The 27,939-nt window shown below is 36.7% G+C and overlaps 1 long non-coding RNA gene across 1 annotated transcript; it reads right to left on the bottom strand.

Moving 5' to 3' along the window:
- LOC140518283 (uncharacterized) lies at positions 1 to 27,398 on the bottom strand. The gene is made up of 3 exons (XR_011971894.1): positions 27,312 to 27,398; positions 2,309 to 2,392; positions 1 to 270 (listed from the first exon to the last, which is right to left on the bottom strand). It is a non-coding gene; the product is annotated as an uncharacterized lncRNA (long non-coding RNA).
- Positions 27,399 to 27,939: the final 541 nt, after the last annotated feature.

Below are 27,939 nucleotides of genomic sequence, written 5' to 3'. Positions count from 1 at the left end.
TTACACACACACACACACACACACACACACACACACACACATGCACACATGCACACAAGCACACAGCAGGCACAGAGTCTAAAGTGTCTATGTGTTTCTAATGTTTTTGAGAACTTCCTATCTTCATTCCTTCAACAAATAGATATCCTTCAACCTTTTTTGGAGACTTTATTTTCATTAAAAAAGCCCTGGTTTTCATTTCTTCTTCAGTGCTCCCTTCTTACGGCACTCACTTCTATCACAGTGCATTTAGAGGCTTAGAGTTTGGAGCTGGAAGAGACAATAGAACATAGAATACACCAACATAGAACAGTGACTTTTAGAGTAAAAAGGAACCTTAGAGAGGAGAATGCTAGAACTTAACACGTAAGATTTAGAAGAGAAAACCCGAATATTATATAGTCCAACCCCCTCAATTTACAGATGACAAAACTGGGAATTTACCCAGAAAGATAACAAGACTTGTCTAAGGTCATACAAGCAATAAATACCTGATAGAGCCAGAATTCAAACTCAGGTTGTTAAATTATAAGTCCCTGGCCATTTATGCTATATGATGCTACATTTCAGTGCTTATCCCTTTAGGAATTGAGGATATCTCTTTTTACTTAGTAAGGGGCTTTCCCTCCCCTCACCTAAAAAAATAACATAAAATCTTTAGTTCTAAAGCCAGATTTCTGATGAGTTTATTGGCAACAGACTTTTTCTTTGTGCTTTAGGGATTCCAATGTGTATCTCAGTTGGACCAAGTGACTCTCCCCTCTCATTCTGCTCCCTCCCTCCAACCTGCTAGCTCAGAGAGGTAAGAAATAAATACTTCCCTAGAGAACTGATACCTGACTCATAAAAAGAGTAATGGGCAGGATATTTTTTCTATATTTTATTTCTAGAATTTTAATGATTAGGCATTGATGCCCTCCTTTATCCACTTTCAAATTTTAATGAATACTTCTGGTGATAATTACCTAATCTCTATATTTAAAGCCTATAGACACATATAGTATGTTGCAAATTGGAATTTAATTTGATGTGTATTGAATGCTATTTATTTGTGGGCTTTTGTAATCAATAAGCAAATTCTGTTTGTTACTCCAGTTGGCCTTTTAAATAGAAGGAAGAACAAAGAAGAATGTCATTTATTTGTGACACACCCATGATAAAAATCAACAACAGATTGGCCTGTTTTTCTTAGGACAGAGGTCCTATGCCATTAAATGTGGAAAAAGTGGTAAAAAGTCATGATAGACAGCTCAGTCCCCTTCAGTGGAATTTATCTTCCCTTTGCAAAGCATACTTTTCATAGGCTACAGGCAGCCATAATTCCTCTAATACCATTTCATTGTAAAAAGTGCCCAGAATGTAAACACAAGACTAACCCATTAAAACCCTAATAGGCATGAAAAGATGGGCCTGTTGCCTGCCTAAATGTGGATCATTGCAGTTAACTCAGGTTTAATCACATAGGCTTGATATCTGCTGACTTTTGCAGGCTTTCCCTCTGAATTTCCTTTCCCAATTCTAGCACCAGAAGAGAGATTCATAGTTTTAAGAAGCCCAATACGTTCCTATTTCCCAAAGAAGACCTTCCCTACCACCAAAACTCCTGGGGAGAGCTGGAGATGTTGACTTTATGATCCTGGGAGGCCCAGGGGCAGGGAATAAATGCCTGGCTAGAACCAAAATTAAGGCAGGATGGCTAACCTCACAGGCATAATGGGCTTCCAGCCCTCTGCCCTTGGGGCCCAGCAAGCTGAGGGACTGGGAATCATTAGTCAGGCTAAAAGAGCAAAGAAAGAATATTTCATTTTCAAATAGTCTCCAAGGATAGTCATTTAGCCAGGACAATTAGGCCACTTATACTGACCATATTTGGTCTATGGAAACCAAGGGAATTCTTGGTTTAGCTTGCCCTGGCTTATTTAACCTCACTGGGCCAAAATGCTGCATGTAGAACATATGTTAGCAATGGTGTGGGCATCAAGAGATCTGAAATCCAGTCTAATGCCACTTTCTGCATGACTTTTGAGTGAATGACCCTTAAGATATCTTCCTAGTCAAAACTTCAGTAACTCTATGTACCCAGAAACAACAAATTCCATTTTTTCATCTGTAAAATGGACTTAATAGCAGAGTTTACTTATCTTCCAGTGGAAAGCACTGTGTGAAATGTTAAATTCAACATAATGGTGTAAATAATTAGTTTTACCAATATTATACTACTTCAGAATAGAGGGATGCTTAGGAGAATTATTCTGGTATTGTTTTCTATTTACATAGTTTGGTGTAGTAGACAGGACACTGAACTTACAGTTTGGATTCAGTTTCAGGTCTTAGCTCAAACACTGTGTAACCACAGGTAAGTCATTACTTCTCAGGGTCTCAGTTTCCACAGCTATAAAATGGGGATAAAAATGTTTATACTACGTACCTGACAGAGATAATTTGAGTATGTTTTAAAAGTGAATATGAGTTATTATAGCACCTTCTTTTAGAGAATTCAAAGCCCTGCTTAAATATGACCATAGCTAAACTAGGAATGAACTTTATTACATTTGTGGGTATGCTGAAAAATTGAAAGAATCTTCTGATACTCAAGAAAATATCTTATTGTCCAGTAGGTCAATATTCTTGACCAACTACTCTGAAGTGATCCATTCTGAAAATAACGGTTATGCACATCTTCAGTTTCAGGTCACAATTTCTTATCATTGACTCAATTCAATTTAATTGAGCAAACCTTTATTAAGTTCCTACTATGCAGACCTTCATTACCATCACCTCAACCCTGGACTATTGGGATAGCCTACTATTTGTATCCCTGCCTCTCTGCTAGTCCAACCTCTGCTCATCTGTCAAAGCGATCTTCCTACAGCTTAGGTCTGATCATGTCACCCCACACCCATTGAATCAACTCCATTGACTCCTGATAACCTCCTGGACCAAATCTAAAATTCTCGGTTTGGCTTTTAAATAACCTGACCACTTCCAACGTTTCCAGGCTTCTAACACCTTCCTCCTCTCCACACGCTCTAGGATCCCATGACACTGACATCCTTTCTGTTCCTTGTACATGACAAACCATTTCCAAACTTCATGAATATTCATTGGCTAACACTCATGCCTGAAATCCTCTTCTTCCTCATCTCCATCTTTTTAATACCTTGACTCTAAGATTGTCTTGAGTTTATCTCTTATATGTACATAGCTGTTGAAATCTGATTTTCCCCATTACACGATGAACAATCTGACAGCAAGGACTTCTTTTTGTTTGTTTATTTTGCCCTATTTGCTACTTTTTGTATACTTAGTGCTTAACACGTTGCTTGGCACAAGGTAAGTACTTAAATATATCTGGACCTGATTTGATTGCACTGAAAAGAAAATAAGCATTTTAATAAAGGGCAGTGATTAGGAAGGGCTGCATTCCAGGTAAGGGAGATGACTTATTTTAAAACATACAAGTAGAGGAGAGCATATTGAATATAATAATACCTAGGAACATTTGAACTTTTGAAATTTTTGCCAGCGATGGATATCATCTCTTTGAGAGTATCCATTTTTATTGCCCAATGAATTACTATAACTCATTCTTCCTTAAATTTTATTCTTTTCTCTACCTCCAGATCTCTCTTCATAGTCTCTTCCATCCTCCCTTCCATTCTTTTCTGATTCCCTTCCTTCCTCCACTCCCTGGAAGAAGAAGACTCAGATAGGGTGGCTCCATGGAATCTTCTGCTAAGATGGAGAATATAAACTGAAATTAAGAGTCTGGAGAGGGGTCAAGATCCCAAGGACCAAGGATGACAAGACTCAAGACCAAGAACTAAAGATGCTTCCTAGTGTACAAGGAGTACTTTGTCACACCCGCTTAGGCACTCAACACTCCAGATGGCTCAGTGTTTCTTTTCATATCACACTGAGGCTGCTGTCTGACTTTTTAGGATTGTCTATAATCTAGCATCAACTAGTAAAATATAATGCTGACTGTTCACCAATGTGCATCTTTAATGGAGCTGTGCCAATAGTCCCACTGTCCTAGAAGTGTTTCATGGTTTTTTTCTCTCTAGGGTTGTTCATATTGTTTTCCATAACTGCAGTGGCCTCACCTAAGCCTTTCTGGTCCTGTCAGTTCTCCGAGACTGTTCAAGCTACATCTCCTCCAGGAAGTCACCCTCTAATTAGTCTCATGGGATCATGGAGATCGTGTAGTCAGAGCCCCTCCTGGAGAGGGGAAATCTCAAGTACAAAGTTACAATGCTTTTAAATGGTAGAGCTTGGATTTGAACCCTGCTTTCTCTGAATCTAAATCTAGTGCTCTTTTTTTCTAGTATGCCACATGGCTTCTCTCTCAATCCTCTTTTCCTCTCAATCCTCAGTCCTCTTTTCTGAAATTCTGCAGCCTAATGTTATACAATCTGGCTCTTGGTTTCACTGTTTTGAATTGTTCATGATTATTCCACATGTTTTATTCTTTCTTCTCCAGTGAAAATGCGAACTCCTTGAGGGCAGGTTGTTTTTCTTATTTTGTATAAAGAATATAGTAAACTCTAGTTAAATGCCTATTTGTGGAATAATTCCACAATGTTTAGCCTGTGGACCCTTTCAAAAGACTGGTTATCATTTGTAAAATTATTCTTTCCTATTACATTATTTTTATGGTATATTATTTCATAATTTGAGTTCATTACTTATCAAACTATAAATTCTCAGAGAGTATAGACTATTTCTTGATTAATATTTCTTGTACCTCTACAACCAAGTTCATTGACTTCCATATAGAAAATGCTAATTAAGTGTTTTTTTAGTTGAATTTCAGAATTTATTGGTGATACATTTTTTTTTTGCTTTCATAAAATCTTTGTTTCCAGTTTTAGCTGCATCAAAAGAATCCTATAAGTTGATTCAACTGCTACTGTGGTCATGTTGAGCAGACACAGAACATAGGTTCAAACCATATTCGTAGGTTTCACAGAAAAAAATGGATATAGCGTCTCAGTGAATTTTACTTGCAAAATTAATTCAAATTGGTTTGCATAAAAACACTGTCACATGGATTGAAACCTGGCTGAAGTTTAAACAAAGGAAAATGATTGATAGCAGGTATCCAGTTTGGAGAAGGAGGGGCTTGGTCTCTTCATGGGGTGTCATAAGGGCTGGAGTGATGTCTGGTCTGTTCACATCTTTATTAATGATTTAGACAGGGAAGTGAAAGCATACTGTTGAATGAGTCTAAAGGTATGAAACCATGAAACTCGAAAAATGCTACTGGGAACAGAGGGAACAATTCCAAAAGCAAGAGTAGATTCAAAATAAAGGAAATAGTGTTGTTGTTGTTGTTGTTGTTGTTCTTGTTTTTTAATTCAGGTCAGAAATGCAAAACAAATACCTGTTGAAAAGTCTTATGGCTTAGGGATATTTCTGAGGGAAAGGGAAATACATGAAGAAAACTGGAGATGAGAGTGGACAATGGTTCGCTATCACATTTCAGTGTAATTTGCCAGCACCAAAAGGCAATTAGATCTGAGCTAAAGAGCCAAAGCAAAGAACCAAGGAACCACCCCAGCTTTGTGTGTATGTTGGGGGAGGGGAGTGGGGAACTGGTGTGTGTTTCTGAACAGGAAAGTGATATTTCTTTACATTTACAACTCTGATGAGACTGCACCTGGACTAATTCATTTAGATTTGGGCTGCTCAGTACCAGAACAATGCATGTAAATTGGAAGGAATTCAGAAAAGAGATCCAAAAATAATTAAGGGAGCAGTGAAATTAACTTTCATGCACAGATACCAAGCCTGTCTGTGTATACTTCTTCTAAATGACAACAGAAGGGAAACATGAAGATAATTGAAAGAATATCAACATCAAAGAGGTAGAGGGTTTTTCTTTCATGGTACAAGGGTCTAAGATTATAAGTCAGAGTAAATTCAGGAGAGAAAAAATTGATTGTCTAGCAGAAAAATTTTTCTCCAGTAAAATGATTTTCCCAGAGAAGGATAAAGGACTCAGGTTTGGGGATGGTTTAAACTTAATTTGACGAATAATCAAAAATGTATTTTCAAAAAGAAACAACATATGATCACTAAAAGAAGAATACTGATGATCTGCTAGATGTATTCATCACAAATTATTTCTTCCTTATAGTAAATAACAAAATGCCATATATGAACTGAGGTAGCATGGATAGTCCTGAACTTGGAGTAAGAAGAAAGACCTACATTAAAATTCTGACTGTGACACTAACTAACTATATGTGACCTTGGGCAGGTCATTTCTTCTCTATGGGCTTCAATTTGCTCAGCTAGAAAATGAGTTGGGAGGTGGGATACTCTTTAAGGTCCCTTACAAATCTGACAATCTGTGGGTTTAATATCATGTATGAGCTCTCTTTGTAAACAGATCCCCTTAGATCTTGGGTATGCTGTTCCTTTTTTTCAGGTATTAATAGTACTAAATGGCCTCTTGGGTCCTTTCCCTCTCTGAGACTCATGGACTCTGTAGACCTTTGAGCAGCATCAGTGAATCTCTATGGAAGGGTTCCTAGCAGAAATAATACTATTTTGTTTCAGGGAGTACACTCTGTGAGCCAAAAGATCTTGAATGATGAGCTAGTTATATGGCACAGTTGATTTGCCATAGGACACTTAGTGTTCACACTGGCACTGATCTCAAAGATTGAAGAATGTAGCAGTGCTCTAATACTATCCCAGTTGCACACAGTGGTATGCTAGAGCTAGCCCATCTTGGCTTATTAGAGCCAGTTGTTAAATGTTCACTATGAACATTCCACCTTGGAAACTGGCAAAGGTTACAAATTAAAGTCTGATTTATTGTTTTTACTGATTGTCCTGATTGCAGAAAGTGATGGAGAAAATGACAATAATGCAGATTAAAATGAAAAATATCATATATATATACATATATGTATATATACATATATGTATATATATATACATTTCTCTCCGCCAAAGAGCTGGTTGTTAAGCATTTACCAGCAGATTCTTGGTTACACATGTAGTTATTTTATAAAAGTGACAGACTACCAAAACTTGAACCTCAAAATAGACTTGATGCTCTTGTAGCAATCTTGTAGTAATCATAGGGATAAGAGTAGCTCACATTTACACAAAATTTTACACATATTATCTCATTTGACCCTCACAAAGATGTGTTATAAATATTCTACAGGCATGGAAATTGAAATACAAAGAGATAAATGTTTTTTGTCCAAGTGGTCAAGTCAGTGGTCAAGTTTGAACTTGGTGGCAGCTGAGCTGCATTCATATTTTTTTCTATGATGCTCACCATGTGTATGTTTGTCCTTCACTGCCGAAGAAGACCATGCCATCAGAGAAATGATGACATGACTCGCACTTGACTTTGTTCTGAGTGAGGGAGGGCTGTGCAGGTCACCAGTCTCACTTCTCTTCCAGAGCCATCTGAATCCAGTGACTAGATATTCATCAGGATGACTGTAGATGACCCAGGATGAGGCAATTGGGGTTAAGTGACTTGCCCAAGGTCACACAAGTAGTGAGTGTCAAGTATCTGAGGTGAGATTTGAGCTCAGGTCGGTCCCCCTGACTCCTGCACTGGTGCTCTATCCACTGCACCACCTAGCTACCCCTAATGGTCACAATAGCTAATATGTATATAACACTTCAAGGTTTACAAAGCACTTTAGATGCATATTCTCATTTGATTTTCATGAAGTGAAAGTGAAGTTTACCACTAGTGAAACTGGTGCTATGATTATACCCACTTTGTAGATGAGAAAACGGAGGTTAAGTGATATTCCCAGGGTCACAAAGCTAGAAAATATCTGAGGCTGGATTTGAACTCAGGACTTCATGACTCCAGATTTACTCTCTAGATACCTAGTGCTGTATCTAATTAAACTCCCCTTTCCAGAATTCCTAAATGTGAAGCCAGAAAAGAATCTCCAGTAAGGAATTATTCTAGGACATTACAATCAGGAAAAGGACTACAATGTTTTTCAGGTAATCTGCAAGGGCCAAATAAATTGCCTATGGGACCTGCCTTCAAGCCTTCAATACACCAATCTCTAGTTAAAGGTAATACGGTAAAAAAGAAAATGTGCTGATTTTTTTTTATTAGACAGCTTGAATTCATAACCCATATCTGACAGTGTAAGCTATTGTACTTCCCTGCATGCTAGTTTCCTCATTTATAAAAAGGACATAATATTTTTCTTGAGAGACAGAGAGACTTGCTGGGCATACTGTCTCTCACATAGACTGCTTGTGTGACAATGGGCAAATTATTTAACCTCTTTAGTACATCAGGCAATTTTTTAGAGCTATAAATTGCAGAAGAGTTGGTAATTTGCAAATACGTAGGGAATTCCTACAACAAGATTCCCGTATGCCAACAAAGTAATGGATTTGCACTCTTCCCCCTAAAATAACAACAAAACCCCTTACACTACTTGTCTCACAGAGTTGTTGTAAAGCAAACACTTCCTCACAGTATTATTTTAACGTGAAGCATTATTGCCATTGGTGGTGATGGTATGTCTTAGTCAGATTTATCTTGTCTCATTTGGAATGAATTACAGATTGTTCTCCAGGGACTAAGAAGTAAGGCATCAGTATTAATGTTAAATATCCTTTGGGCAGCCCACCTCCTTGATAGCTAATGGTTTCTGTGTTTATTTATTTTAACCAAATAATACAATGGTTGAAGACTAGACTGCCAACCAAAATTGGAGATTCTTCAGTAGATTTCTTTGGATTTAATTATATATTGGCCCCTGTACTCACAGATAGCTCATAAGACTTAAGTTGTTAAAAAATGTTCATATGGTTTATTGCAGTAATTACTTTTTGGAAACTAACAAAATGGAATTCCTAGTAAAATATTCTTTGAGTTGGCCAGATGGGGGGGAAATGCCCATCTTAGAAATTTCAACTGCTCTCTAGTTTCTTAGAGGGCTGTCTCTAGCTAAGCAGTGAACATTGAGATGCTGCTACAATTATGAAACCTATGTTAGTTAGCACTACACCCTCAGATTTTTGTGTGACTGTTGTTAGCCAGCCAACAAAGCCCTAACCCCAGGTTGCTGTTCTTAATTTCCACCGGGGACCGTAATAATCACATCTTCATTTTTTTCCCCTTCCCTTTCTTTAAATTGGTGAACTGTGACCGAGTTATTTTGCAACTTAACAACTCTGCAAATGATTCTCATTTCCACTCTGGCATTACTCCTCACTGAACTGATTTAACTGGTGTTAAGTATCCAACACTTTAGCAAGGTGGTTTTGTATAGGCACAAAGCAAGTTTAATGCACAGAGTAATTCCTGGCTCTGGTTAAATGGCTATGCCACTAAACTTTAGGGAAGGAGGATTGATGAGTTGAACTATTAGGTGTTGAAGTGTGGAGTAAGGAGAGCCGACTCCTTTCTTGTGATAATTGAAATCATTTCAATTCATTTCCTTCTTAGTTGGACAGAAACATATTTTCAATAGTGAAGAAATCTTGAGGGACTCCATTGACCTAACCAGTCATATAATGCAAGAAGTTAATGGACAAAAATGATATTCATCTCCAGTTTATAATAGCATTTTTCTTTCACTCGAGCCTACACATCAGAAAGGCAAAGTATGTTAGAAGAACAACCACTATCCAGGCAGATATGTGACCTTTGTTTTCTATAACAATTATTGGATCTATGGTAAAATAAAATAAAAACCAACACAAGTTTTGACACTAAGATAATAAATTATAAATTATGAAAGTCTAAGGCACCCAGCAACTTGTAAACAACAGGCTGGTCTCTTAGCAACAAGCAAGGGAAAGCAGCAGCTTGTTGATACGAATAGAGCAGACAGGATTGTTTTGCAGTGATTACCACCAAGGAACCAGGAACAACATTTTAACACCTGCCTCAGGGCGCTTCTGCACCTAGCTATCCATCTCTCCCTTGGCCCCATTGCCTGGGCCTGTCGCCAAAAAGCTCCCCAGGCCTATAGTGCCTCTTTACCATAGCAGGACCAGCAGAGTTTAAAAAAAAATCAGCAACAACAAAAAAACAAAAGAGACTCTGGAGAAAAGATCTAAGAGGTAGAGTTCAGGAACCCTGCACACCAGTATGAGAACTGAAATTAAAAAAATCATTTAAATGCCTCACTACAAAAGATAGGTAATTATTACTATAAATGCCTATACCATTTTTTTGTCCCATGTCACTTCAGCATCACAAATCTTGATGCGGTTCGTTGTTATGAAGGAATTTAGACAAGAATTTGACACTGTGCCAAAAATGGTCTATTTTTAAGTTTTGATCTGAAAGCATGAGAACAATTCTTTGGAATCAATGTTTCTTCTAAGAGCCTAAAGGTTGTGTCCACACAAGCAAAAGGAGAGATAGCTGATGAGGTAATTATCTTGGGGCTCTTTATTAATAGAGGCAGCTATTCTACAGAATTTTGACTCCCTTCTTTCTCTCCCCCTTTTTTTTTCTCAATAGCAAAGTTTTATTTTTTTTTTCAAAAATGGAATAAGATGGGAAAGTGTAGCACTAAACACCAAAACAACAGCCTCTGTTTTCTTTCTTGGGTGGTTTAGACACTCAGCTGACGAAGAGGATTGGGCTCTAACTTCTCCTGATTCCTCCAGGTTCACATAAGCAACTGAATCCTAGTTAGGGACAAATAGCCCCAATTTTGTCTCTTCACTATCTCAGAATCATAGTTTTGGAGGTGGAAGGAACCTAAGAGCTCATCTAGGTCAACACATTCATTTTAGAGATGAGCAAACTGAGACTCAGTAGAATAAAGTGACTCTCAATCAAGTTCACACAGCTAGGAAGTAACAAAGTAGAATTTAAACCCAGATCCTCTTACTACAAATCCAGCATTCCTTCCCCTATATTGTCCTAGCTGGTCTTCAGTCAGTACCCTTCCTGCTACTCTAACCAGCATTTAATGTCATTTAAAAACCAACTTCTTCTAACAAGGCTTCATCCCCAAGTTTGGACTTTTAATAACTGTCACTTTTGTCCCTTAAATAATATCGAGTCCTTCAAGAGTGAATATGACTTTCAGAGTGATGAGCATACTATATTACACAGCAGAAAGATTCTATCCCAGTGTATGTGGCTAGCAGTAGTTCAACAGTATTAATATCTGCTGCAGATTCTTTGTCCACAGAAGGCAAGTGAAATATAGATTTATGGTAGACATCAGTCAAGGCTGGATGCAGCAAGAATTTATTTACCTTTTGCCCATCTCATTCATGAAAGGGAAGATCTCTTGACTGTCTTGCTGAGTTGTACTGCCTATCTCATGGGCCTAAAGTGAGAAAAGTTCTTTTATAAAGCATAAAACCCTATAGAAATGAGAATTGTTGATGCTACTACCATTAAAATTTTCACTGGAAAAAAAATTGGGAGAACTTGTTTATGGGCAAGGTTTCCGAACAAAAATAATCATTATCCCTCTTTTCTTTGAGACAGAAAACTAATTGGTATCTTTGGTGCATTTTAAATACAATTATAAAATTGAAGACGAACATTCTAAGTCCTTTGAAGCTCCCTCCCCTTTTAAAAAAATCAATAAGATGTGTTCTGCCATTTACCCCCAACTGAATTCAAAGAGGTCTGACTGCATTTATAACCCTAAATTCCAGAGAGATTCTACTGGGTTCTGAACTTGGAGAAAAGGAGTATGCCTTTTGCCTCTCTAGAAACTTCACTGACGAATTGCTGTTGTTCAGATAGAAGATAGAGAAACACACCCAACCTCCTCAAAATATGGCTCTGACTTACTCCAGAGACCAGAGCTCAATGGGAAGGCACTCATCTGGCAGTCAGTAGTGGCTGAGAGGTCAGACCCTAACTGTGGAAAATAATTTGAAAATTTCTTCTCTGTAAAAGGATTGATTTAAATTAAATAGTCGAATACAAAATAATCTTGCCAGTGCTGCTGGGTTAACCTCCCAACCACCACTGTGGGGTTTCAGCTAACTTCAAAGAGGGATAAATGGTCCTACCTTTGATTAGAAAAAAGGACCAGGTTGGGGGCTTGGGTCCTGAAACAGTTTTAGACTCATCGGGCACATGCAGGCTTTCTCCTTCAGTTTTCTTTTGGGTGATTGACTGTGAAGTCCTGCTCACTGCCTAGCCGTATGTGAGATAGTTGAACACAGTACCTCCAGGCTCTCTCCTCCCACAATGCACCACAGCACACTGGCAGCAGTTCAGCTGAAGACTAAACATTTGGCTCTGTGACAACAGAACTGCCAAGAGCTGGCAATAAGAGAGTCGCAGGGAAGCAGCAGGCTGCTAAACCCTTTCACATTTTTAATTAGATCCACACACCCATGTCTTTGAGCTATCATAAATATACAGATGACATAGAGAGCATTATTTGGAGTTTAAAAAAAAAGAAAGAAAACTGTATTATGGTATTTCTTGCCTTATTAAAATAATTTACCTACAGCTAGTCTTCAGAAATGAGTGGGGCAAAGGGGTTGTTACATTTAGCTTAGATAAAACATTTTCTGGCTCCAGAGTTTGACTATATCCAGGCTGGGTGAATGCAGGTCCAGAGAATAGTTGACACTCATCCTGCAAGGAGTATCACCAGAAGAGGGCATTATTGGCAGTAGCTGCAACATGCAACTTCTGAGGCCAGCCCAATGATACATTCAAACTTCAAGTATCCTTAAGTTTTCATCTTTTTGTTTTCCTATGATGTTGTTAAAAACTATTTTTTTTTAATTTCCTTTTGGGCTAGTATGGACTACTTCCCAAGAATCATTTGCCTGCTCATGGACTTTTTAATTTTTTTCCCCTGGGGGCATCAATGATACTTTAAATGTCAATTTTTATTAATCTCTCTCTCCTTTGTAATGCTAAATTCTTTAAAAGAATTGTCCGTATTTTCTTTTCATTTCAGCTACTTTTCTACTCAGTTAAAACACACCCACACCCGCACCCACACACACACACACACACACACCCACCCACACACACACACACACACACACACACACCCACACACACACACACACACACACACACACACATACACACATACACACACACATTCATTGTCTTACTACTCAAGAGCACGAACGACCTTGCTAGTTAGATCATATAAACTTCTGATCAGAAGTTGAATGATAAGGACTTACTGGAAACATTGTAATACAGTCAGTGTTATTTGGAAACATAGTAGAAGGGTTAAAACAATATAGATTGTGTATATTTTCATGACTGTTGTTTTAAATATTTTCTTTCTAGCATGATAGTTGTGGTTTCTATCACCTTTGTTTAAAAGGTTAACTACATTTCTCCAAATACCAACTCTAGTTTGGTGAACCTGATGCCAAATGAGAGTTAATGATTTTCTACTGGGCCCCCCAGCCTAAGAGTTTCCTGTGGTATCCATCCCAGAATTTTTAATATACTGTAAGATTTTTAATATACTGAAAAAGACCTTTGGAATGCTGGGAAAGAAAGAAGTCACTCCCCTTGTCCTGCCAGAGAGCACAGATTTTATACATAGACAATGTAGCAAACATTAAAGAAATGGCTACATTGACCACATCTATTTCATGCGGCTGTTTAATCCTTGATTGTGTTATCTATCCGTGTGCTGCTGGTTCTTTCCAGGAGGAAAAGTCAAATGAAATACATTGTGTGTGTTCAAATGCTTTGTTTTTCACCTTATACTTTTTGTTGTGGTTGTTGCTGTGACTCAAAAATACCCCACAATTGATTGCTCCAGTTTTCCTTTTGTCCAATATCAAAACTGAGAGAAATGGACAAAATGGAAAATCCTGGACCATTAAGGAGGTGGCAGAAGCGTCAAAGTCTGAAATATATATTTCAGTGGATCCAAAGGACACAAGACCAATGGCAGGCTTTGGCATATTCATTCTCCTGGCCAATCTATTCTCTCATTTTAGCTACTGAGGCTTCTCTTCAATTAAGAGAAGAATGAGGGTTTGGGATCTCTGTCTCTCTCACACACAAATAGTAGTAGTAGTAGTAGTAGTAGTAGTAGTAGTAGTAGTAGTAGTAGTAGTAGTAGTAGTAGTAGTAGCAGACATAATGAAAAGAATAATAATTGCTACATAACAAATACTTCACCTGAAAATATGTGAATGCGATTTCTGCAGCAGCCTTGCTAAGGCACTGCAGCTCAGAGTGGGAAACACTCCCAGGTAGCTCCACAGTGGTATAATCAGTCTCCAATGGGGAGCAGATTGCGGCTCATTATTAGTTATTTATACAAGAATAAGAAGCTAATTTCCATGAGAGTAAAACAATGTATAATCTTGTTAATGTTCTTCCTCAAACAAATGGTATCAGGTTTAAGTCAGGAGCTGATGGTTGTTTGACTCAGAGCAAAACCCTATTGCCTACACCCATGTTTCCACACAATTGACTTCAAGAATGTAGGCAAAACAAATCAATTCTTCCTTTGTGGGAAATGTGTATATCTATATATTTAGAATTGTAAAATCTTTGCTTCACATTTTTTAAATTATGCTAATAAACCCAGTTCTAGTGTTAATTGTTGATACCTTTTTGGAGCACTGAATTTAGGGCTGAATTTATCCCCGAATCTTCTTACACTGTTATTGGCATCTCTTGAGAGAAAACAAACTTTAGTGAGAGTATGAAGTTGCAAGTCCTTTATTCCTTTTTTTTGGCATGCAGAGTTCACATATACTTAAGAATGTATATCTATACAGAACAGACCCAGTCCTGCACATTTAGATGCATATAATGGACTGGGCATAAAATCTAACAAAAGAAGAATTTTCTATTGGTGGCAACATTCTCCAAATGTTATTTGGAGAAGATACTGTACTAATTACATTGAGTCAGAAACACTGTAGAGCCTCTTCAGTGAAATCCAAAGAAATGGAAAAGAGATAGTCTAACCTTCCACTAAGGAAAAACAAAACAAAGTAGATGAAAAACATCTATTACTCCGCTATCCAATTATAACCAAAGGATTGCAGAGAGTTTTGGCCTATATGCCATGGGAGAATATGTCCCCCAGGATGGTGGGAAAGAAGAACAAGGGGGACAATGGTCTCCTAGGGTGTGCCAGCATAGCCTACCCACACTTTCTACACTACTGAGCTTGTAATATGCAATGGGAGAGATAGCCAATTAAATGATTTTATCAATATGTCTTGTATACATACTGTATAGGTAAAATTGAGTGATTTCATAGTCCAATAGGAAGAGGAGATCAGTTAGATAATGTTTAAAACATTGTACAATGCTTTCTCTAATCCCAAACTTTTACCACCACCAATCACTAGCTCTTTAATATCAAATATTCTCTCACTAATATTCTACGATAAAGAACCATAATCTGTGAACCAAATTGAAAATTAGAATCAAAATTAAAGGATCAAGAGAAAGATACAAGACTGATAACAGTCAGTCAACAAGTATTTCCTAAGCAACTGGTAATTGCCATACACTCTGTCAAGTGCTTATAGATACAAAGAGAGTCAAAATAGTCACATTCTGCACTGTTATCAAAAGTCATTTGTGCGTGTGTGTGTGTGTGTCTATGTAGCAAATATATATATATATTGTCAATACATAACCTAGAAAGGATTTGGACTGGCAATATGTCAAGAAGGTGAGAGGAATATATGAATGGTTCATTGGTATGACCAAGATATAGCCAATATCAGATCTCTAGAGTTTCCCTAGAGAGAATTAATGGGAAATCATGAACATGGGTAGCATTGGATAAGAAAGCATGGAAAGATTATCAGAAGCATAGATTCACCAAAATGTAATATAACAGAGTCCTCCATGTTCAAGTTCCTTTTGGAAATTAACAACTGTATTTCCCTTTAGTATCTGAACCTCAACACATTCAAAATAGAACCCATTATCTTTTTCCATAGAGAGACATTGGTGTTTTTTTAAACAGGGGGTGACATTGTCAAAGCTGTACTTTAGAAATATCACTTTGGCAGCTGTGTGGAATATGGACTAAAGGGGCAGAGAATGAAGGCAGCAATATCCATTGGAAAGCTACTCTAACGTAATACTCCAGGAGAGAGGTGATGTAAGCCCGAACTAAGGTGGTGGGTATAGGAGTGGAGAAAAAGGATGCATTCAATTCTCACCTCTACCTTTTAGAATCCTTAGGCTTGTAGTATTCAAATTGTAGGTTAAGTGCCTCCTTTTATATGAGGGCTTTCTTTTGAAAGAGATTACTTACCCTCAGCTTCTGGTACCACTCCCTTCAAAGGGAGGAAAAACATCTTTCCTTCATATATATCCTTCTAATACATACATACATACATACACACACACATATACACACATACACATATATATATAATTCCAATATTTAAATATATTTCCTTCTAATATATGAATATATATAAATATGTATATATATATATCCTTCTAATATATAGATATGTGCATATGGATGTATGTACATATATGTGTACATTTTCTACTAACATGTGTCTATCTTATTTCCTGTGATAAAATGTAAGATCTATGAAGTCCAAGATTGTTTTGTTTTTGTGATTATATGCCCAGTGCCTAGTAGCTAGCATGTAGTACTCAATAAGTTGCTTTTTGATTAATTTAATGAATTAATTATTAAGTAGTATCTTTAAACATACACATGCTTTAAAATATTGTGGTAAAATTTTAAAACCATTACTTATGGTAGGACTACCAGTTGGACCCATCCACCCTTCCAAGACTGTGAGGTGAGCTGAAAGTCAGCAGGCCTAGTCTTCCAGCTTCCAGGGATCAACTGATCTGACCATTAGATAGCTAGGTGGTATAGTAGGTAGAGCTTTTCTGGATCAAGAGTCAAAAATAAATAAGCAACAATTTAGCCTCACATACTTACTAGTTGTGTGACCATGGACAAGTCACTTAACCTCTATCTGACTTAGTCTCCTGGTTATATTTTCTCTTGTAACTCCAGCTCACTGGTCAGAGTCAAAATATTCTTTCTCTCCACTGCTAATTCCAGGCATTCTTATTCACTCACTCTTTCTTTCTCCATGTTACTGGTCAGCCCCTCTTCTTTTGAAGTTCTATCCAAATTTATCACCCAGTACAGATCCTGGTGGACATTAAGTACTGGACCCTAAGTCATTTCCCCTTATTTATCAATGAGTTTAGTGTTTCAATCACCAACATTCTACTTTAATTCCTGCCCTCACATTAGGGGACTTCTACATACTCAATAACACTACTTTAAATACACTAACTTCTCAGTTCCTCAATATATTTAATTCATTTAACCTATTTCTCTAATCCAACTCAAGCTATACGGAGATGAACACAACTTAGATCTTTCCATAACCTGTCAATATCTTAATTTCATGTTTTTGAATTCCAGTATTCTTTTAACTGATCATACACTTTTAATTTTTTCATGTCTTTTGACTCCCAATTCTATTTTTCATCTTCACGTAACCTCATCCTTCAATATTTTCCAAAACTATTACATTTGCATTGGCCACATTCTTCCCTCTTCCTGATTTTGGTTCCTGTGGTGAACTATTTCAACTGTATAGTGTCCTCAACTATCAAATCACTAGTCCCTGTCTTATTATTGATCTCACATTGCCAGATTTCAAATCTAGATTACCCCCATAATCTGCATAGGTCCACTGCAAATGTATTTTATCTACTCTCAACTGGGTTCTCAAAGCTGCAACACAATCCTTTTACTCACCTCTGATCGAATCTCATTCCCTCTCACCATAGTGGCTATTCCAAACCTATTTGTCTAGAGTATAATACAGAATTTCCTACCTCAACATGCTCAGCTAAGGACTTTGTTTGATATGTCATGAAATAGAAAACCAAAATGACATATTCTACCCAGAAACCTCTTTTCTCCCTTCTTTCTTATATTACATCCTTTCAAAATCCTGTCCCACTATCGTCTTCACTCGTCTCTTGACCCTTCTCCTTATCAAGGTCAACTTCTTTACATGTACCCTTGACTCCAAGCAACACTAGCATCACCTCTTTCTCTAATCCTTAACCTTTCTCTATGTACTAATTCTTTTCCTGCCACCTAATAAAGATTATCTCTCTCATGGGACCAAAGAGGAGAGAATATGTCCCCAATTCAGGGAGATGTGTTTATACTTCTACTTTTTTCTATATCTTCTTAACAAATATCCCTTTGTAAAAGCTGACTGACGTTAATTTCTTTTCAATTATATCAACAAGTAATTTTATGGAGTGCTAATCATTTGCAATGTTATTGGGGAGGGTGATACATAACATGGGAGCTCAAGCCTATAACATTAGAAAAATATCACTACTACTTGGCTGGGTTAGTAGAGTAAGTCCAAAGTTTTGCTCTATGGATTGATTACAGACAAAATTCCGTCTATGACTACCAGTGTGCATGCACATTAATTAGGGTATGGATGAAGGGAATTTTACTTTTTAATTTTAAGACTAATGTTTCTTGAATATTTAAATATAAAGAACATTATTTTTATGCATCAGACTAAAGAACTTAAAAGGCAACTAGGTGGCTGTGTGGTAGAGTGCCAGGAAGGGAGTCAGGGAGACACATCTTTCTGAATTCAAATCTGGCCTTAGACACTTAACTAATTGTGTCACCCTGAACAACAACAACAAAAGAGCTTAAAGTTTTGTAAAATTAAAAAAAAAAACCTAAACTTTAAAAAAGAAATGAAAATGAGAGACAAAATATAATTTTTTTAGACACAGTGGTGTACCTGAACACATCTAAGATATACTGTACGCACGCTTATGTCTGTACTCCTCTGATATCCCCCTCATTCTGTAGCTGTACTGGCTCTTGGATGAAATATCATAGCTTCATCATAAGCAAGAATGAGCCAAAGAACCAAGATAAGTACTAAGGGATAAGAAAGCAAAGATTAACATGACAGCATATCTTGAGAGAATATTCCCATTGACTTTAAAGTGAAGGGAAAGGAAAAGTCCAATGAGGATTCTCCCCCAATTTGTTGTATGTCCTACATAAACTTATGGTGCACAGTAGTTTAGAATTGTATCAGACATGAGGAAATCATTTCAAAGGTTGAATAAAATTGAATACTTGACTCCATTTAGATGAAGGTCTGCACAAGTACAGTACAGTATAGAGTGAGTGCTGAATACAGGATAAAGGTAATATGTGGTAGTAGCCAGAAAAAAAAAAAAAAGAAAAGAAGAGAATGCTAGTCCTGAAATGAGGATCTGGCTTCAAAAGTTGTTTCGGAGAGCAACTAGCAATGTCACATTGAGTAAGACCTGTTGTTTCTCTTAAACTCAGTTAACTCACTCCCTAAAGTGGAGAGAACTACAACTCTGTAAAATTACACACAGGGACAAAGGGAGGAGAAGGAGAGAGAGAGAGAGAGAGAGAGAGAGAGAGAGAGAGAGAGAGAGAGAGAGAGAGAGAGAGAGACAGAGAGAGACAGAGAGACAGAGAGAGACAGAGAGAGAGACAGAGAGAGAGACAGAGAGAGACAGAGAGAGAGCTATTGTGAGGACAACACTTTGTACAATTTAAAGTGTTATAGAACTATGAGGTTTAATCATTCGTAGGCTCTTCAGGGTTGTCAGGACTTTACAGATAGTCTTGTTGAACTCCATTATTTCATAGATCAAAGGTGTCAGACATATGGCCTACAGGACACATGTGGCCCACAAAACTCTCAAATACAGTCAAAACCAGATTAAAATGTAATTTCTATCTGATTTTAATGTGTTGCTGTATTTAAAAAAATATGTAAACATTTGTAATTTTCTAAGTGTAGATATATGGCCTTCAGGGATCCTTGCGTGTGGTTTAATGACTGCTGCTTTTTTTGAAATTGACACTCCTATCATAGATGAAGCAACTGAAGATCACATAGATCACATAGGTGAAATAGCTTGATGAGGTCAGATGATGCCTATTAGAACCAAGATGGAGGCTTATGCTTGAGGGGTTGAGGGATGAAGTATGTTATTGGGTAGGGATAGATATGAAAGAAGAGTGTCATTAAAACTTGTTTTTTTTAATTCACAGAAGATGAAAAGGAAGTGCATAAATACACAGATAGAACAATTTTGTAACTATCTTGTTAAGCTTAATTTAGGCTATCATCAAAACCTTAGTGAATTCTTAATTTACAATTAAACTTTAAAATTGTACATAAATACATATATAATCACATATGTGTATATACGTATCTATATGTGCTTTTAAAATAAACTATTTAACAGAAGTTCATAGTTTATCTTATAAAATTTTCTTATTCTTTGTAATTTAAAACATTTGTATTTCTTGTTATTTTTTAAATATACAACTTTTTAAAAAAGAAAATTAAAGGAAAAAAACTGACACGTAGTCTGGGCTTTATGTTCCACCATGCTGCTGGGTGCTTCTTTTGAAATCTGGGTGCCTGGAAGTTCTCTTTCTGAATTTATAAATTGAATGGTAGGGAGTATATCTTTTATTTTCCCTTCTAGATTGTAGGTTACATGAGAGTAAGTTTTGTGTCTTATTCATCTTTACATTCAGTGCTATACCTATACAATGGGAGACAGCTTAGGTATAGTAGGTACCTAGTAATTATACGTAAAATTGATTCAATTCAATTTATTGCAAAAAATATTATGTACTTAATACTTATAAAGTATTGTAATTAGCCCTTCTAATACCAAATATAGTAAAACAGCAAAATGATCCAATCTCTACCCTCAAAAAAATTAAAATCTGAGGGGAAATGTAATTTGTATGCAAACAAGCGTGATAGAAAGTATAAATAATATGATGTGAGCAAAACCTAGATTCAAAGTGGTAAAAAAATTTGAGGAGGAAGAGATTACTTTTAGCTGGGGAGGTCAAGGGTTTCTTAAAAGCATTTTAACAAGCAGTGGAGGGGAAGGAATGTGTTTCTGCCAAATGAATGTCTCTTCAAGTCACAAGTTTCATGTTGAAAATAATGTTTTTAGATAAGAAACTGTCTCAGAATGCTGGTACTTGAGTCCATAACATTCACCTGGACTTCCTCCATACTATTTCTATGCCTGATTCAGCTTTGTAATTTCCCTCCCCCTTGGGTGTCACATATCTTTGCTCTGGTCACAACTCAGCTTGATTCCATTTTTCTCACCCTGGAAATCTCATGAAGGAGACAGGGAAGGGAAAGTGAAAAGGAAAAGGAAGGGTGAAAAGGAAAAGAAGGAGCCACAGAAAGGAACTTAAATGGGTGCTTAAAGCAAATTTCAGCTGCACCTAAGGTTTTATTGAATCAAGTTTTGGAAGAATGGTGAGGACTGGTCAGAGGAAAATTCACTGGCAACACAATCTTAGATCCCATGGCCTAATCTTGGATGCAAATATTTAAACAATACATAGGAGATTTAGGAGGAAACTAGCAAAAATCCCCAGGGCAAGTAATTTCCTTTTACCTCCTCTATTGCTATAGCAGCTAGAAAGTTAGCTCTCCACCCTCCCCCAACCCCACCCCATGGGCAACTATTTAAATTACAGAGAAAAGATGTAAACAGGGGAAAGAATTGTGCAGGTACTCAAGGGGAAAGATGGATGATATAATTATGACTATTATTATGTACAGTAATTAAATACCATTAAGGTTATCACTGAAAATATATATTAAACAACTTATTTCAACCCAAAGATTTTAAATCTTCTGATCAATTTAAATATAATAAAATAGTAAAAATCCAGTCACCTTTAAATTATGGTTAAGGTAACCCAGAGTTGTTTTCAAAATAACAAAAGACTTAGAGTTTTAGTTGATTTGATTGTCAAAACTGTCAGTTGGTTGTTAAACTGTAGGAAAGGAAGTCTAGTACCAGAATGAGGTTGATATTAAACCCTAAGGTCCTCTTTTCTGGTCAGATTATTTGGGAAATGTTTTTGATCTCTCTTCAGCATTGGGTGAAGTTGAAGAGCTCTTAATCCTAGATAACTCTCTCCTTCCTGGATTTCCAGAATGGTAATGTTTCCTGGTTCTCCTAACAGCTGGTAATTCCTTTGCATTTACCTTTGTTGGAATATTAACATATGTTTTAATCCTACTGACCCTCCTACCAACTAAAGCTCTGAAACGGGTCATTCTTTTTCTATTCTCTCTCAGTGAACTCATCAGCTTCCATGGGTACAATTAAGAAAAGACTCCCATAGTCTATACATCCAACCCTATTCTCTCTCTTGAGGTCCATCACCTCACCTTTTGCATTTTCCAATTGTACATCAAACTCAACATATTCCAAATAGAACTTATTATCTTTTCCCTTAATGCCTTCCTATTAGTCGATGGTGTTACCATCCTTCTAGTCACCCAGTTTTACAACCTCAGATGCATCCACAACTCTTCCATCTTCCTCACTACTCTGCTTTATTTCCCAATTATCAATTACTTCCCAAGCCTTAACTCTTCTACTTCTATGGAAAATCTCATTTTTCATCTCATTGGATTGGGTGCTTAATCTTTATAAGCCTTAGTTTCCACATCTATAAAACAAAGGGTTTGAACTAGATGATCTGTTAAATTACCTTATAGCTTTAAATTTATGATGATTCTCCTCTTCAGGACCTAATCATCTCTCATCTTAATTATTGTATCACCTTATTTATTGAACTTCCTATCTTCAGTCTTTCTCCTTTCCAATTAATCCTCTATATAACTGACAAAATTATCTTAATAAAGTCTGACAGCGTCACTCCCCCGCTCAAGAATTGTTAGTGGCTCCTTATTTCTGCTATAATAAAATACAATCTCCTTATCTTAGCATTTAAAGACATTTACAATCTAGTTACCATCTATCTACTTTTATAGGCTTCTTGCATTTTCCTACATTCTACATTACAGTGAAACTGATCCATTCACCCCAAACTTATTTCATTTTCTATCTTTTTGCCTTCATACAGGTTTTCCTCCATGCCCAGAATGCACTCTCTCCTCACTCCTACTTAGAAACCTCAACTTCTTTCAAAAGTAAGTTCGAGTACCAAGTCCTCTGGGAAGGCAATCTAGATCCCCTAGGTATTAATGTCCTATTCTTCCCAAAATTATAATGTCTGTTCACTTGTATTTATTTGGCATTCCCAGATGCCAGGTCCTTTAGGTTATTTTTTCCTTTTTTTTTTTTTTTATCCCTAGTGTCCACCACGAGCACCTTGCACATAATGTGTGATTAATATATTGTTTGTGTCATCATATGTATTGTTCAACTGTGAGAGCATACATAAAGTTGTTTTTTTAAATATATAAATTAGGCGATGGTGATAAGGAAGGACAAGGAACCTCAAACCATATTAAATGAGAATGAGTTGAAAGGCTTGGCATGTTAAGTCTGGAAAAGAGAAGGCTTACAGGAGAGAAGAAAGTTATTTTTCAAATATCTTTTTGTACATATTTTACTTGATTCTTCCACAGAGATTGGAGATATTTTTATTGTTTCTTTAAAATCTAAAGGGAACGTTATAGAAAAAAAAGCAATTTAGACTTCATATTGAAACTGTCTGCTAGGTATTTCTCCATATGGAGTCAGGGAAAGAATGTGGGTAAACTTTGATTCAAATTACCAAGTCACCTTAACAAGCATTTTTTAAGCACTTACATTGTGCTAGGAATACAAATTTAAGCTGAAAGAAAACAGTCACTGACCTGAAAGAACTGACATTTTATCAAGACATTACTTAAAGGAATCCAAATTTGGAGAGGGGATATACACAAGAGACTTATACTAAAGAATGGTAGAGAAAATCTGGACAACTGGGATTAGAACCCAGAGAGGACATATTCTTTAAAATGGTGATTCTAAGAGGAACCGGATCAAGGAGACACAAGGAAAAACTGTACTTTGTGAAAAATCCAATGTTGGAGTAAACTTCCAAGATGATGAGACTTCTGTGACATGGAGGTCAGGGAGGAATTAAGGAGTGATTGATGAGGATTACAAAGAATCAGTAGAGAAGAAGGAGAAAAAAATGAGGAGAAATGCCATTCTTCTGAGAATGATCATCATAAAAAACATTATAAAATAATTCTATGAAGAATCTGTGAGAGATAGGCTATTGACAGTGTATTCTAGGAATGTTCTTACCTGTGATAAAGGGAAGGTAAAAAAGAAAAGAAAAAAATAGAACCTATTTTCTAAATTACTAAATTTAATTCTTGAGGAGAATTATGAAGAGAATTCTTCAGAGACATCAATCAGTATCTGGAGAGAATTTATTGTTATTGGGCTAGGTTTTCATAAGTGAAGAGAAGTTATATGCTGTTGTATTGAAGGTTTGAGGTGAGTGGCTATGACATTTCTCATAACTGAAATATCATAATTATAATATATTTGCTTATATTATTAATTTCATCATTAATAAAATGCCTACTCAGGAATTTAATATTGATTTAGTAGTAGGAGATTAAGGAGTTAATATGTAGAAAGAAATGAATATGAGGTTTCTCAATTTTATTTAGTAAATAATATTTCAATAAGTTTAATTAATTGTATGTAATAAGTGGGGATTCAAACCAATAGAAAGAGGTTACTACTTTTAATTAATGGGAAAATATCCAAACATAGCCCTGTATTACCCTAGAATTTGGCACGATGAATTTGGATATAGAAATAAGTCAAGTGGCAAGTTGAGAGGTGACTTATAAATGAGTCTGGTCAACCTCAAACCCTATTACATGTTCAAAATGCTATTATAGAGAAGAGGAATTTGATTTGTTGTTTGTTGCTCCCAAGGGAAAAATTAATGCTATGATAATATAAAATTACAGGGAAGTAGGTTTCAGCTCAATAAAAGGGACAATTTTCTAATAATAAGAAGTGTCCAGAATTAGAATGAGTTGCCTCAGTTCGCTTCAATCCAACAAATTATTTGTGAATACTTACCATGTTCAGAGAACTACATAGTGGCTTTTACAATCCAATAGTGGACTATTACAAACACACAAATTAATGTAATACATGGTAGGTGTTTAATAAATTTAGAAGCAAAATGCTACAACTTTTTGATAAAGGAAAATGTTACTATCAATTTGAGCAATAAAGAAAGCTTCCATGGAGGAGGTGGTAGCATGTGAAGTCAGCTTGAAAAGCCCACCAACAGGAGAAGGAAGGGAGAAGAAGCTCTAGGCACAAAGAACAATGTGAGCCAAAACACAGAAGCAGGAAATTAGGAGCTATGTAAAAAGTGTTGGTAAAGTCACCCAATTTTCCTGGAATAAAGACTAAGGGGAGGGTTGTAGTTTGGGGGGGGAAAGTTGGGGAGACAAGGCTCTCCATGGTTTTGAAAAGTCAGAGGTAATATCCCTCATCAAGAATGGTAGGAAATACAGTATTCTTCAATCACGAAAGATATTTCTTGCATAGACTGCATGTAGTCACCCACTTCCTCCTTTTTTGGATTATCCCTAACCTCTTATAATGTATTTTGACTCTAGTTGCACTGAAGGCCAGATCTGTTACATTTAACTCTTCCCTCTCAGTTTTTTCAGTATCCTGAGGGGAATGGGGAGTCTCTCAACACACTGGGGGCACAATTCTCTTCCCCTCCTCATGCTAACATACCACCTTCAGTTTCTGGAGAAAAAATTAAGCTCACCACTTAGCTCATTTTCTATAGAGCTTTAGTCCCACCAAGTTTAAGTCCAAATCTGTATGATCCTTGTTCCCCAGGACTTTACTGGTGGGCTGGCAGTAAAAGCTGGCTTGGATGTTTGGACTTACAAATCAGGCATGTACCAGTTCTCCTGTCTCTCAGAGCTGGTTCCCTAGCATATTCCACATGGGTGATACTATGTTAGGGGATCTAGGTATGCACAAATATGTGGCATCATTTTTATCCCTATTTATGGTTGTGTCATCCCCCTATATCATTGGAGTTTTGTGAATGTGAAGGACAGTGTTATACCAATAAATTATATTTTCTGTAGTGCCTATTATAGTTTTGTAGACAGCAGTATTAGAAATGTTTAACTAATTTGTTAGGATAAAATAAATTTAAGCTGAAAGAGGAGAGATTTAGAAATTATTTAGTTCACTTTTTAATATTATAAAGAAAGTGAGGCTCAAAGAAATTAAGTGACTGGCCAAAGATCAAACCCTAGTATCTTGGAAGGAGAATCTATTCTTTCTGGATACCCTATATTGAGAAAGGCCACAAAGAACAGATTATAGTCCCAGAAATCCACTAAGGAATTTGGTCTATGGTCATCTCCAAGTGATAGTCCTTTTAAAATGATTCTTTCCCTTGCCTTTTAGTCATAGGCTCAAGATAACAATTAATAATAATCTAGGATTCATCAAGGAGGATAGATAGATAGATAGATAGATAGATAGATAGATAGATAGATAGATAGATAGATAGACAGACAGACAGATAAGATAGGTAGATAGGTAGGTAATAGATAGATAAGACTTCAAAGCAGTTACATTTGAGTTGTTTCACCTAAAAAGGTATGCCTACGATTTTTTTTTACATTTTAAAGGTAGATTTCATAGTCTTTTTCATCTTTTAATAAGATACAAAAATACACCTTTTTTGAATCAACAATATTAGATCCAATTAAAATGCATGAGCACTGATATCTCTTTTGCTATCATCTTTTAGAAATGCAGTGTATATGACAGGAGAAATATTTAATGCTTATATGAATCAAATAATCTGGAGTTTAGCAAGTTGATTTTTATAAATTATGAAACACTGGACTGTTAATTACTCATAATCACTGTCTCAGCATTTCCATTCATACATTCTCTTAAAACATGTAATGTTGCATGAGGTGCCTACTGTCATAAGTTTCTGGGATATATCCCATCTTCCTTTGTGCCTATGGAAATTTTTGGCTTTTTCAAGTTTCAAACTTAGGTTTCATGTCCTCTGAGAATCCTCCTTTGATCTATAAAATTAAAGGGTATTTATAGATATTTAATTTCCTGACATTTAATTTGAGGAAACTGAGAACTGAAATATTAAGTGACATTGTGACAAAGGCAGAATTTGAACCCAAGTCTTCTCACTTTAGGGTCAGTTTTCTTTTTTTCAGTACTACATTTTTATTTCTGCCTCCTCAAATCTACTTATAGTGTTTCCTGTTAATCTCCATTTTACTGTTATGTTAGACTTCTACATACTTTATATTTAATTGTGTAGTTATCATATCAAATGGCTTATCCATTTCTTGGGGGCAAAGATGATGCTACTTTGTATCTTTGTGTACCTAAAGCCCAGGGTAGGGTCTTACTTGTGTAGATATTTAATAAATATTTGCTGCATTTAATTGGTTATAGTACCCACCTTCACAATCTTCCTAGGAAGAACTTTTGATGAAATTTAGTGTGACATTTTTTTAAAATGATCAATGTTTAAAAGGCATGTCTCCTGCCCATTTCTTGGTGAACCTATGAAGTGAAGGTATAGAACTAGAATTTTCTCAAAGATTCTTATTCTTTGCTTGGAAAAATGCGCTCCGCGCATAACAAAGAAGGGGAGATGTGAAGGTTGGAAGTTCAATTCCGTGTGGACGGTCTCGGGCGGGTAAAGGTGGGAGCTTCTAAATCTTAGAGTTCTTACGAGGCCCCCCAGGAAAACAGCAGGGAATCGAGAAGGTCAGACCGAGCTAGCTCGGCTAGCTCGGGTATTTCCGCCTCTTCCCGGGAGATACGTGATGGGTGGAGCCTCCCTGCTCTTGAGGCTGTCCCGGATTGGACACACCTGTTGTCTCCTAACAGGCTCGATATTGATATGTAAACTACGTGACAGAGGGCTTAAGTAGGTCCAGGAAAGCCCGAAAAAGCCTCTTGGGCGGAGGGCCACGTGTGAGCTTACTAGGCTCCCCATTTTCCTCTCTCTTCTCTCCCCTCCCCCTCTCTCCCCACTTACACTTCTACTTCCAATCTCTTATTGTAAGATCTTTGCCTCCTTG

This window comes from Notamacropus eugenii, chromosome 1 (assembly GCF_028372415.1).
Source record: "Notamacropus eugenii isolate mMacEug1 chromosome 1, mMacEug1.pri_v2, whole genome shotgun sequence".
Classification (NCBI taxonomy): Eukaryota; Metazoa; Chordata; class Mammalia; order Diprotodontia; family Macropodidae; genus Notamacropus; species Notamacropus eugenii.
The sequence above is the reverse complement of the archived record's forward strand: the minus strand, read 5'-3'. Positions and strand labels throughout refer to the sequence as shown.